This window comes from Lagenorhynchus albirostris, chromosome 11, assembly GCF_949774975.1.
Source record: "Lagenorhynchus albirostris chromosome 11, mLagAlb1.1, whole genome shotgun sequence".
NCBI lineage: Eukaryota > Metazoa > Chordata > Mammalia > Artiodactyla > Delphinidae > Lagenorhynchus > Lagenorhynchus albirostris.
Genome location: NC_083105.1, coordinates 1,104,047 through 1,115,321, shown reverse-complemented (window position 1 = coordinate 1,115,321; position 11,275 = coordinate 1,104,047). Strand labels below are relative to the sequence as shown.

The window sequence follows — 11,275 nt, the reverse complement described above, 5'->3', positions numbered from 1 at the left end:
CCAGGACCTGTGTGGGGCGGAGGTGATGAGGGGGCCTCCGCCAGGGGAGAGCCCTGGGGGCAGGGTCCGGGTCAGGCCCTTCCTTTCAGCTGGCTGCCTTTTTAATAACAAGCAAAATTCCTCTTAAAAATAGTCTAAGCCACTTTAAACATTTCTCAGAGAGTTAAATGGAAATCTAATAAAATCTGTGAAAAGTATTTTTAAAACAGCTTTATCGAGGTGTAATTTACATCCCATGAAGTCCACCCACTTTCAACGACTTCAATGAGCCACCCACCCTTCAATGGTTTTAGTAAAACTTCCGAGTTGTGCAACCACCACAGTCCGATTTTAGCACGTTTTCCATCCCCTCGATGATCCCTTGTTCCCCACGAGCAGTCACTCGTCCCCCACCCCAGCCCCTGGCAACCACGCACCTGCTTTCTGTCCCACAGACTGGCCTTTTTTGGATGTTTCATATAAACGGAATCTACAACTTGTAGCGTTTGGTATCTGGTTGCTTTCGCTGAGCACACGCATTTTGAAGTTCATCCGTGACGTAACACGTCCATAGTTGGTTCCCATAAACATATTCCATTGTAGGGAACACGTTCTGCTTATCCGCTCACCAGTTGATGGATGTTTGCTTTCTTCCCCCACATTTTGGCTCTTACGAATAAGGCTGTTATGTACATTCAGGTACATGTCTTCGTGTGCACATACATTGTCATTTCTTTTAGGTAGACACCTAGGAATGGAATTGCTGGGTCACGTGGGACATTTCCATGTAACTTTTGAAGAAGTTGGCTCTACAGTTTGCATTCCCACCAGCAATGACCGAGGCTTCCAATGTTTCCACGTCCTTGTCAACGCTCATTATCATCTTTCATTCTGACTGTAGCCATCCTAGTGGATGTGAAGCGGTGTTGCATTCAGTTTCAATTTGATTTTCCTAATAGCTAATGATGTTAAACATCTTCTCACATTTGATTAGACATTGCACCAAAGAGGATACCCAGCTTCCCCCCTCCTTCTTTGGTTAAATGTCTAATCAAACTTTCGACCTATTTCTTACTTGGATTGCTTGTCTTATTGTTGTTCTTTAAAATCTTATATATGTTTGTGAATTGTGGTGAAATACACACAACAACTTTCAGCGTGTGTCGTATTTTGAGTTGTGAGTGTTCTTTATAGATTCTAAATGCAAGTCCTTTATTATTAATACATATAAGATTAGGGAACATTTAACCCAGTTTTCACCATCTTACTGCTGGTGTTTGAAACACAAAACGTTTACTTTTGACCAAGTCCAATTTGTCTGTCTTTTCCATGGGTCCTGTCTTTAGTGTTTACTGCACCTGAGAACACTATGCGTCACTTAAGGGCACAGAGGTTTTCTTTTATGTTTCCTTTCAGAAGCGTTATGGCTGTAGTGCCTACATTTAGGTTTCTGGTTCATTTTGAGTTAATTTTTGTGTACGGTGTGAGGTAAGGATCCAAACTCCTCTTTCTCCATGTGGATGTCCAATTACCATAGCACCATTTGTTGAAGAGTATCCCTTTCCCCAGTGAAAGCTGTGGCACCTTTGTCAAAAATCATCTGATCATTTATTTCTGGATCTCAGTCCTGTTCCATGGACCTGGATGTCAGTCCTTACTGCAAAACGTGCTGTCTCTATCGCTGTAGCGTTAGTGTAAGTTTTAAAATTGGAAACTCTAAATTCTCCAGCTTTGCTCCTTTAAAAAATTGTTTTGGCTATTTTGTGTCCTTTGCATTTCCATACACATTTTATGATCAGATTGCTAATTTCTACCCCCAGAAATCCACTCACATTTTGATAGAAATTGCATTCAGTCTGTTCAGTCTGTGTGCATCGTAACAGTATTGAGTCTTCCCACCCATGAACCCTGAATTTCTCCCCGTTTATTTAGATTTCTTTACTCTCTCTTAGAATTGCTCTGTAGTCTTAAGTGTACAAGTCTTGCTCTCCTTTTGTTAAGTTTATTCCTAACCATTGTATTCTTTTCATTGCTGTTGTAAATGGAGTTGTTATCTCAATTTCCTTCCTGGATCGTTCATCGGTAACATATCGAAATGCAGATGGTTTTTGTATGTTGATCTTGGGTCCTGGAACCTTGCTGAACTCACGTATAAGCAGCTTTTTCCCTCTATGTTCTCCTGCCATTTGGCCCCAAATGTGTCACAAATGCAGAAGTGGATAGTTTCTGGTGGAGGAAAAGGGAACCTTCAGGTACGTGGAAAGTACCAGGAAAATAAAGGAGAGGAAGAAGTTCGGTGAAATGACGCCAGAAGCTTTAAAATTTAAACTCCCGCTGTCACCGCTAATCCGAGTGCATGGATCTGATCCTAATTAGCATATCAAATACTTGGAAAATTGATCTGACAGGTAGACCTCCACCCAGGTCTCAGAGTGAGTACTAGGTGGTGCCCATGGGGCCAGACCTGATTAGAACAGCAAACATTGAATATCCATTGGACATTGGAACCAAGCCCACAGGAAACTAACATTCTCCATGGGCAGGGGGAGACCCATAATACTCAAATGTCCGGGGTAGAAACTGAAATCACTTGGTATACGAAGAACATGAAAATCTCAACTCACATAAGAAAAGACAATAGACGCCAATGGTGGGATGACACAGATGTTTGAATCATCTGACAGGGATGTTAAAGCAGATTATATCAAAATACTTGAACTACAAATTGCAAACAGTCTTGACAAAATACTAACATAGAAAAACGTAGCAAAGAAATAGAAAGATATAAACAAGCAAATAGAAATTTTGGAACTGAAAATTCAATAACTAAAACAAAACAAAAAACCCTCACTAGATGGATACAATAGCAGAATGGAGATGACAGAGGAAAGAATCAATGAACTCGAAGATCTATCAATAGAAATGAATCTGTGGGAGCTCCCTGGTTGTCCAGTGGTTAGGACTCAGCGCTTTCACTGCCGAGTGCACAGGTTCAATCACTGGTCAGGGAACTAAGATCCCACAAGCTATGTGGTGTGGCCAGAAAAAAAAAAAAAGAAATTAATCTGAAAAATAGAAACAAGATTTAAAAAACTGAACAGAGTCTCAGGGGCCCATGGGACCACAACAAAGGGCTATATTTGTGGTGCTGGAGTCCCAGAAGGAAAGGAGAAAGACTGTGGGGCTGAAAACATATTTTGAGGAAATAATAACTGAAAACTTTGCAAGTTTGGTGAAAGATATAAACTTACAATTGAAGAAGCAGGGCTAATCCCATCCAGGATAAGCTGAAGGAAATCCACACCAAGACGCTTCAGTATCAAATTGCTGGAAACTACAAACAAAGGAAAAATCTTAAGAGCAGCCAGAGAAAAGTTATGTATTACCTATAGAGGAGCTAGGATTTGAATGACTGGGCTTCTCTTCGGAAACCGTAGAGACCAGAAAGAAGTATTGGTAATACAACATTTTTCCGAGCACTGAAAGAAAAGAAACGTCAGTTCAGGTTTCCACACCTAGCAAACTTCTGTAACTTGATAAAGAGCATCAACAAAAATCCTACAGCTAATATCATACTCTCTGTGGAAGACTTACTGTGAAAGGCTTTTTCCCCAACGATCAGCATCGAGTCAAGGATGCCCATCTTGTCATTCTTATTCAACACAGTACCAGCATTTGTAGCCAGTGCAATAGACCAAGAAAAGGAAATAACAGCATACGAACTGGAAAGGAAGAATAAAACTGTCCTTTTTTCTAGCAACACGATTATCTATGTAGAAAATCCCAGGGAATCTATTTTTTAAAAAAGAACCAAACTGTTAGAACAAATAAGTGAGTTTAGAAAGGTTGCAGGATACAAGATCAACACAAAGAAGTCAATCCTATTCCTGTATATAAGCAGTGAATAATTGGAAACCAAAATTTTAAGAAAGTTCCTATTTATAATAGCTCCCACTTAATAGACATTAAAATGTCTAGGTGTCAATTTAGCAAAACATGTATGCTGTGTGCTGAAAACTACAAAATGCTGTTGGAAACATCAGAAAGATCTAAACAAATGGAAAGACTTATCATGTTCATGGATTTGAAGACTCAGCATAGTAAAAATGTCATTTCTCCCCAAAGTGATCTACAGATTTCACACATTACCAGCCAAAATTCCAGGAAGATTATTTTGTAGATGAAGACAAGCCAGTTCTAGAATTTATATGGAAGGGCAATGAAACGGGAATAACTAAAACAATTTGAGGACTTCCCTTGTGTTGCAGTGTTAAGAATCCGCCTGCCAATGCAGGGGACACGGGTTCGAGCCCTGGTCTGGGAAGATCCCACATGCCGCGGAGCAACTAAGCCCGTGCGCCACAACTACTGAGCCTGTGCTCTAGAGCCCGCGAGCCACAACTAATGAGCCCACATACCACAACTACTGAAGCCCGAGTGCCTAGAGTCCGTGCTCTGCAACAAAAGAAGCCACCGCAATGAGAAGCCCGCGCGACCACAACGAAGAGTAGCCCCCGCTCGCTGCAACTAGAGAAAGCCCGCGCACAGCAACGAAGACCCAACACAGCCAAAAATAAATTAATTAATTAATTAAAAAATAAAGACAGTTTAAAAAAAGTTAATCTTTTAACTTTTTTTTAACTTTGTGACCACCTAGAGGTGTGGGATAGGGAGGGTGGGAGGGAGGGAGACGCAAGAGGGAAGATCTATGGGAACATATGTATATGTATAACTGATTCACTTTGTTATAAAGCAGAAACTAGCACACCATTGTAGAGCAATTATACTCCAATAAAGATGTAAAAAAAAAAAAACCCACAAAACTCAGCACTAAGAAAACAACACAATTTACAAATAGGAAAGGTGTTGGGACTTTGGGCATGGGTTTGATCCCTGGTCAAGGAACTAAGATCCTGCATGCTGCGCAGTGTAGCAAAAAAAAAAAGGATGTAACTACAAATGCAAAAGGTCTTGAACAGACGCTTCACCAAAGGGGATGTATAGATGGCAACTAAGCACATGAAAAGATGCTTAGCACCATTAGCCACGACAGAAATGCAAACTAGAACCTTGATAAGAGAGCACTGCGTGCTTCTCAGAACGAGTAAAGAAGAAACACTGCGTGCTTCTCAGAACGAGTAAAGAAGAAACACTGACAATACCAAGTGCTGGCGAGGATGTGAAGCAACGGGAACTCTGGGATGCGGATGCTGGGAAGGCAAAGCGGTGCGTCCACTCTGGGAGACGCTTTCTCAGTTTCCTATGCAGGTACTATATGCTTACCGTGGGAGACAGCAACGCAACCTCAGGCGTTTGTCCTAGAGAAGTGAAAATGTGTGTTCACACACAAACCTGTACATGAACACTGGTAGTGGCCTTATTTGTAACAGCTGGAAACAACCCAAACATCTTTCAGTGGGTGAATGGATGAACGGACCGTGGTGATCTAGACCATGGAATACTACCGAGTCACGAAAGAAACAAACTGTGGATTCACACAACCTCCCAGATGAATCGCAAGACATTACAGAGTGAGAGAGGCCAGTCCCCAAAGGTTGCCTTCTATCTGTTTCCATCCACAGGACCAACCTACCATCATGGAAAACAGATCAGTGGTTGCCAGAGGTTATGGGTGGAGGAAGTGTGCCCGAAAGGCATGGCAGGGGGTAGGTTTCGGGGTGATGTAACTGTTTTGTAACCTGTTACAGTGACGGCTATCCGCATGTGTTAAAATTCAGAGAACTGTCCACCAAAATTAAAAAGTCAATTTTTAATGGAGGGGATAAATTAGGAGTTTGGGATTAACATATACACACTACTATATATAAAATAGATAATCAACTAGGACCTACTGTAGAGCACAGGGAACTCTACTCAATATTCTGTAATAAACTATATGGGAAAAGAATCTGAAAAAGAATGTATATATATATATAAACTGAATCACTTTGCTGTACACCTGAAACTAACACAGTATTGTAAATGAACTATATTCCAATATAAAATACAAATTAAATTTTTAAAAGTCAATTTTACTATGTGACAATTAAAAATTAGATAAACAAAATATTTTTTAAATGTATGTTTCAGGCCATTTTTACGCGCGCCCGGGCTTTCTCCTCGCAGCGAGTTCTCCTGCCGGGGGCGAGGGGCGACGGCCGCGCTTTCTCGGGGCACCCAGTCGCACAGTCTGGCGCATGCGCCCGGGAGCCGGGAAGATGGTCGTGGGGTCCCTCCTGGGTGGGTCAAAGGCGAGACAGAGCCTTGCAACCCAAGATGAGGGAGGTGTCCTTAAAGATGTTTCCCCCCAATAAAAGCCACAGCGGGGCGGGACGGGGGGCAGAAGACGCGGGCCCTGGAGCCCCGTCCCTAACCTGCCGCGGAGGGGCAGCCAGGCTCCCCAGCCCCTCCCTAACCCCCCGCCCCTATCCCGCTCCCGGAGGCCTCCCGGGGCCGCCCCTGCCCCTCGCCCTCCAGGGCGTGTAGGCCAAGCCCCGGCCTCGTCCCCCGGGGCAGCCTCCCTCCTCCGACGGGCCGCCCCGCAGCTGCTCCCTCTCCGCACCCCACCTGCGCCCCAGCCGCCGACCTCCGGAGGAAGCGCGACCCTCCCCAGCCCGCCGCGGGGACCGGGCGGAGACCAGACTTTGAGGCTGGGGGCGGGGTATCCTAGCGGCCGGCCCCGCCCCCCCGCCCATCCCACTGGCTCTTCGCCGAGCTCGCACCCGGCAGATCCCCGGAGGCTCCTGGGGCGCAAGGGCTGGGAGCGCTGCGGGCGCTGGGGCGGTCAGAGCTGCGGAGAACCCTCGCCCGAGGCGCCAAGTGACACTGGTCCCGCCGGAGAGGCAGGTGCGCCCCTCACCGCGAGCTCTCGGCTGCTTCACCCACAGCGCCTCTTCCCCAGCCGGCTGGACACACGTCCTCCCCAGTGGTCACTGCTGCGTCCAAGTTCGGGGGTCAGACGTGCCCCGGAATGCGCCGCCCCGCTCCCCGCACGCCCAGAGGGTGCATCTTCCCCTCGGCTCACCCAACCTGGGGCCCACTCCCCAGCCTGACTCGCGTCCGCGTCTGCCGCCACGGCCCACTGTGTCCTGTCCTAAGGCTGTGCTCAGTGGCGCCCAGAGAAACGTAGAAAAAGTATGTTTAAACGTGCGCACGAAGAGTTTTAGAAAAAAAAGAGTCAATCGCCTCAAAGTAATAAGCAGCCGTTTAAAATACCATTAAAATAATCAGAATCTTATTGGAAGCTGTACTCATGAAGGTTCTGCGGGAACTGACAGCTCTTCGCTTTTTGGCTGGAAGAGGGTGAATGTGGGAACCTGTTGCTGGGGGCTGGCGAGGTGGGCGCGCACAGCTTTCCCGAGAGGTGCAGATGCCGCCGAGGCCCAGGCGCTGCTGTCCGCAGGTCCCGCTGCCAGGACCCGTCTCCCCGCCCTGCCTGCCGAGCTGCCTCCCCTTCCTCTGGTGGCCCAAGCTGGACACCCAAACCCTGGCCTCTGCTCGACCTCCAGGGGCAGAGACCACCAGCCAGGGACAAGCCCTTCAGCCCTCCTCAGCGCAGAGCCCAGCTCGCAGCTGCAGCCCGCCCCCCGACACGAGTTGTCGCTCCTGCAAGCTAGAAACCCCCCAACTGCCAAACACGTCAGAGTCCAGCAACTCTGACGCATCGACCATTTCCTTGTTCCTTCCTGACTAAACTCAGGGGGTGCCCCCCACCCTCCTTCCGAGAGCCCTCTGCAGTCGGGCTCCCTCTCGTCAAGGTGAGTTCCTGTCTCCAGATGGCCATGATCAGAGCTCCCCTCGCTTGGCCCGCAGCCTGGTGACAGTCGATCCTTTCCTGGAAACTCTCCTCCCCTCCTCAGCTCTGACCACCACCCCCCACCCCCCGCAGCGTCCTCACCCAGCCTCTCCTTATGCCCACTGTGCGCACGCTGGGGCCTCTGCCACCGCAGCCCTTCTGGCCTTTCCATGGAAATCCTCAACAAGACTTCCAGAAGACTTCTCATTAGAAGCCTTGGAACACACGCCAGTGGGAGGACATATTTGAAGTCCTGAAGAAAAAGAAAGACCTGTCAACCAAGAATTCTATATCCAGCAAAACTATCTTTCAGAAATGAAGGAAGTAAGATGTTTCCAGGTAAGTAAAAGTTCAGGGAGTTCATTTCCTGCCCTACTGGAAATGCTAAAGAGAGTCCTTGGGGCTGAATGAAAACACACTAGACAGTAACTCAAAACCACGAGAAATACAGAATACAGTAAAGGTTACTGCATGGGAGAAGCTAAAAGCTGGTGTTATTGCAGTTTTGGTTTGTAACTCCTCTGTTTTTTTCCGTATGATTTAAAAGGCAAATGCATGAAACAATAGTTATAAATCTATGTTAATGGACACACAATAGATGAAGATGAATCTGTGACAACAACAGGAGAGGGCTGTGGTTGTGTAGGAGCAGAGTGTTTACTACTGAAACCAAATTGGTATTATTCAAACTAGGTTTTTATAAGTTTACGATTTTAATTGTAACTCCCAAGGAAACCAGTAAGAAAATACTGGGGAAAAAAATACAGAAAAGGAAAGAAGAAGGACATCAAAATAGTACATCACAAAAAATCAACTAAATATCCAAAAGGCAGTAATAGAAGAACTGAGGGACAAAAACCATATAAGACATATAAGAAAACAAATAGCTATGGTAGAAGTAAGTCCTTTCTTTTCAGTATTCACTCTATTTTTTTAAAATATATTTATTTATTTATTTATTTGGGCTGTGCCGGGTCTTAGTTGCGACACGCAGGGTCTCTGTTGTGGCATGCAAACTCAGTTGTGGCATGCATGTGGGATCTAGTTCCCCGACCAGGGATCGAACCCAGGCCCCCTACGTTAGGAGCAAAGAGTCTTACCCACTGGACCACCAGGGAAGTCCCTCAGTATTCACTTTAAATGTAAATGGAGGGCTTCCCTGGTGGTGCAGTCATTAAGGATCTGCCTGCCAATGCAGGGCACACGGGTTTGAGCCCTGGCCCGGGAAGATCCCACATGCCACGGAGCAACTAAGCCCGTGCGCCACAACTACTGAAGCCCATGCACTTAGAGCCCATGATCCACAACCACAGAAGCCACTGCAATGAGAAGCCCATGCACCACAACGAAGAGTAGCCCCCGCTCACGGCAACTAGAGAAAGCCTGCACGCAGCAACGAAGACCCTATGCAGCCAAAAGTAAATAAGTAAATAAAATATATATTTTAAAAATTTAAATGGGTTAAACTCTCCAATTAAAAGACAGAGATTGGCAAAGGCGATCCACCTTTGTACACTTGCTGTGTACAAGAAACTCACTTTACATACAAAGACACAAAGAGGTTGAAAGTAAAAGGATGGAATAAGACGTTCCATGCAAACAGGAATCAGAGAAGCTGGGGCGGCTGTGTTATTATCACACAAAATAGGCTCGAGTTCAGTTATTTTTCTTGAGATCCCGTATGGAATGGGTTGTACCTGCCTGGATCATATAAAGGGTGAGGTTTTTGTCTTTGCAGTCTCTTAATGCTCATCCAATAATAAAACTGTTTTATCCCTTTCTACCCTTGTGGAAGGACTCACTGGGTTTTTGGGTTTTTTTAAATAAATTTATTTATTTTATTTATTTATTTTTGGCTGCGTTGTGTCTTCGTTGCGGTGCGCGGCTTCTCATTGCAGTGGCTTCTCTTGTTGCGGAGCACGGGCTCTAGGCACGTGGGCTTCAGGAGTTGTGACTCGTGGGCTCAGTAGCTGTGCTTGCGGGCTCTAGAGCGCAGGCTCAGTAGTTGTGGCGCACGGGCTTAGTTGCTCCGTGGCATGTGGGATCTTCCCGGGCCAGGGCTCGAACCCGTGTCCCCCGCATTGGCAGGCGGATTCTTAACCACTGCGCCACCAGGGAAGTCCGACTCACTGGGTTTTAATTGTTGGTCCACCAGCTCCATCTCCTTCCTGTCTTGGCGTGAGACCCAGCCTGCCACTCTGCCCCCAAGACCATCTCCTTCCCTTAACCTGCTCCAATTTTTCTTTCTGAATAAACCTTTTATGTCCTAGATAATTTACTCTTTATTTTTTTTTTAATGTTTATGCCTCTCTTCTCTGCCTTGGGCAGGGATCTGTGTCTGTTTTGTTCACTGAGGGAGTGATGCCCAGAAGGCCCTACAGAAGCACTGGCGAACAGAGGCAGCTCAAACTTACCACGTGCAAACACCAGCTCCTGCTGCTACATTTCCGTCGCAGCCCGTGGAGCCCCACCTCCAGACACCGAGGAACGTTGGTTTATTTGACTCGTACCCTCGTTTCCAAGCCAGGGCACCCCATGGCCGCACCTGCCCGCCACAGCCCCTCACCTGTCCATCCTGTTAGGACCAGACCCCCGCGTTGCCGGGACCGCCCTCCTCTCAACGGCAGCCCGCCCACACTTCCTGTTTGCTTCCCTGACCTCCTCCTCCTCGCACTGGCACCGGGCACCCCGTTATAAGTTACATGTTCAGCTGTTTGTGGTCTGTCTTCCCCAGGCAAAGGTCCGCTCCAGGTAGGGTGGCCGATGGCCCTGTCTGCCTGGGGTTTAGGGCTGAAAATCCTGACCTGAGAAGCCCCGCAGTTCAGGGCAGACCCAGGTATTTCCCCCGCTCCGGGGCCAGTGCTGTTTGTTATTAGCGCTGGGACAGGGTGGCACCCAGTGGGCGCTCAGTACCCGCTTAAGGAATGAATGAGGTACACAGATGTCCAAAGGCTCGTCCCAGCTAAGCTGTGAGCCCTGGCGGGGGTGACCCTAGTCACCCCTCATCCGGGGCCTGAGCGCATCCGCGCGTCTCTCCGGGGCAGGGGTGGGGATGGGGTTTCCCGCTTGGCGGGCGGGGGGGCCAGTCTTACTTGGTCCACGGCCAAGGCGGTGGGCCCGCTGGGCCACGGGGCTCCGGGTGACGTGGAGGCGGGAGGCAAGGCCCCGCTCAGAAGCGGGCGCTGAGTGTCGCCACCACTTGGTGGCGGTGCACACTGGACAGTGGGGCAGCTGGGACCAGAGCGTGTCCCTCCCCTCCCCGTCCCCTGTGGCCAAGCACACCCTTGGCCCTGGAGAGAAGCACGGCCGCTGCCTCTGTGTGGGCCTCTGCTTCCGCCATCTGGGGCGGCCCGGGCTGCTGAGGAGTCTTGGGGGAGCCTGCACCCGGTCAGTTCCCCGCACCCCCCGCCAGCAAATCCGCCATCCCAGCTCCAGGCGGCAAGGACTCCTGGGGTGGCCCTGGGTCCCGCTGGGGTCTCTGTGCGTGGACCAGGGGACCCC

At 48.1% G+C, this 11,275-nt stretch overlaps 1 non-coding gene across 1 annotated transcript; it reads right to left on the bottom strand.

Moving 5' to 3' along the window:
* Nucleotides 1-8,819: 8,819 nt before the first annotated feature.
* On the bottom strand, nucleotides 8,820-8,892 carry TRNAR-CCU (transfer RNA arginine (anticodon CCU)). The gene has a single exon. It is a non-coding gene; the product is annotated as a tRNA-Arg (tRNA).
* Between the last annotated feature and the right edge of the window lie 2,383 nt (nucleotides 8,893-11,275).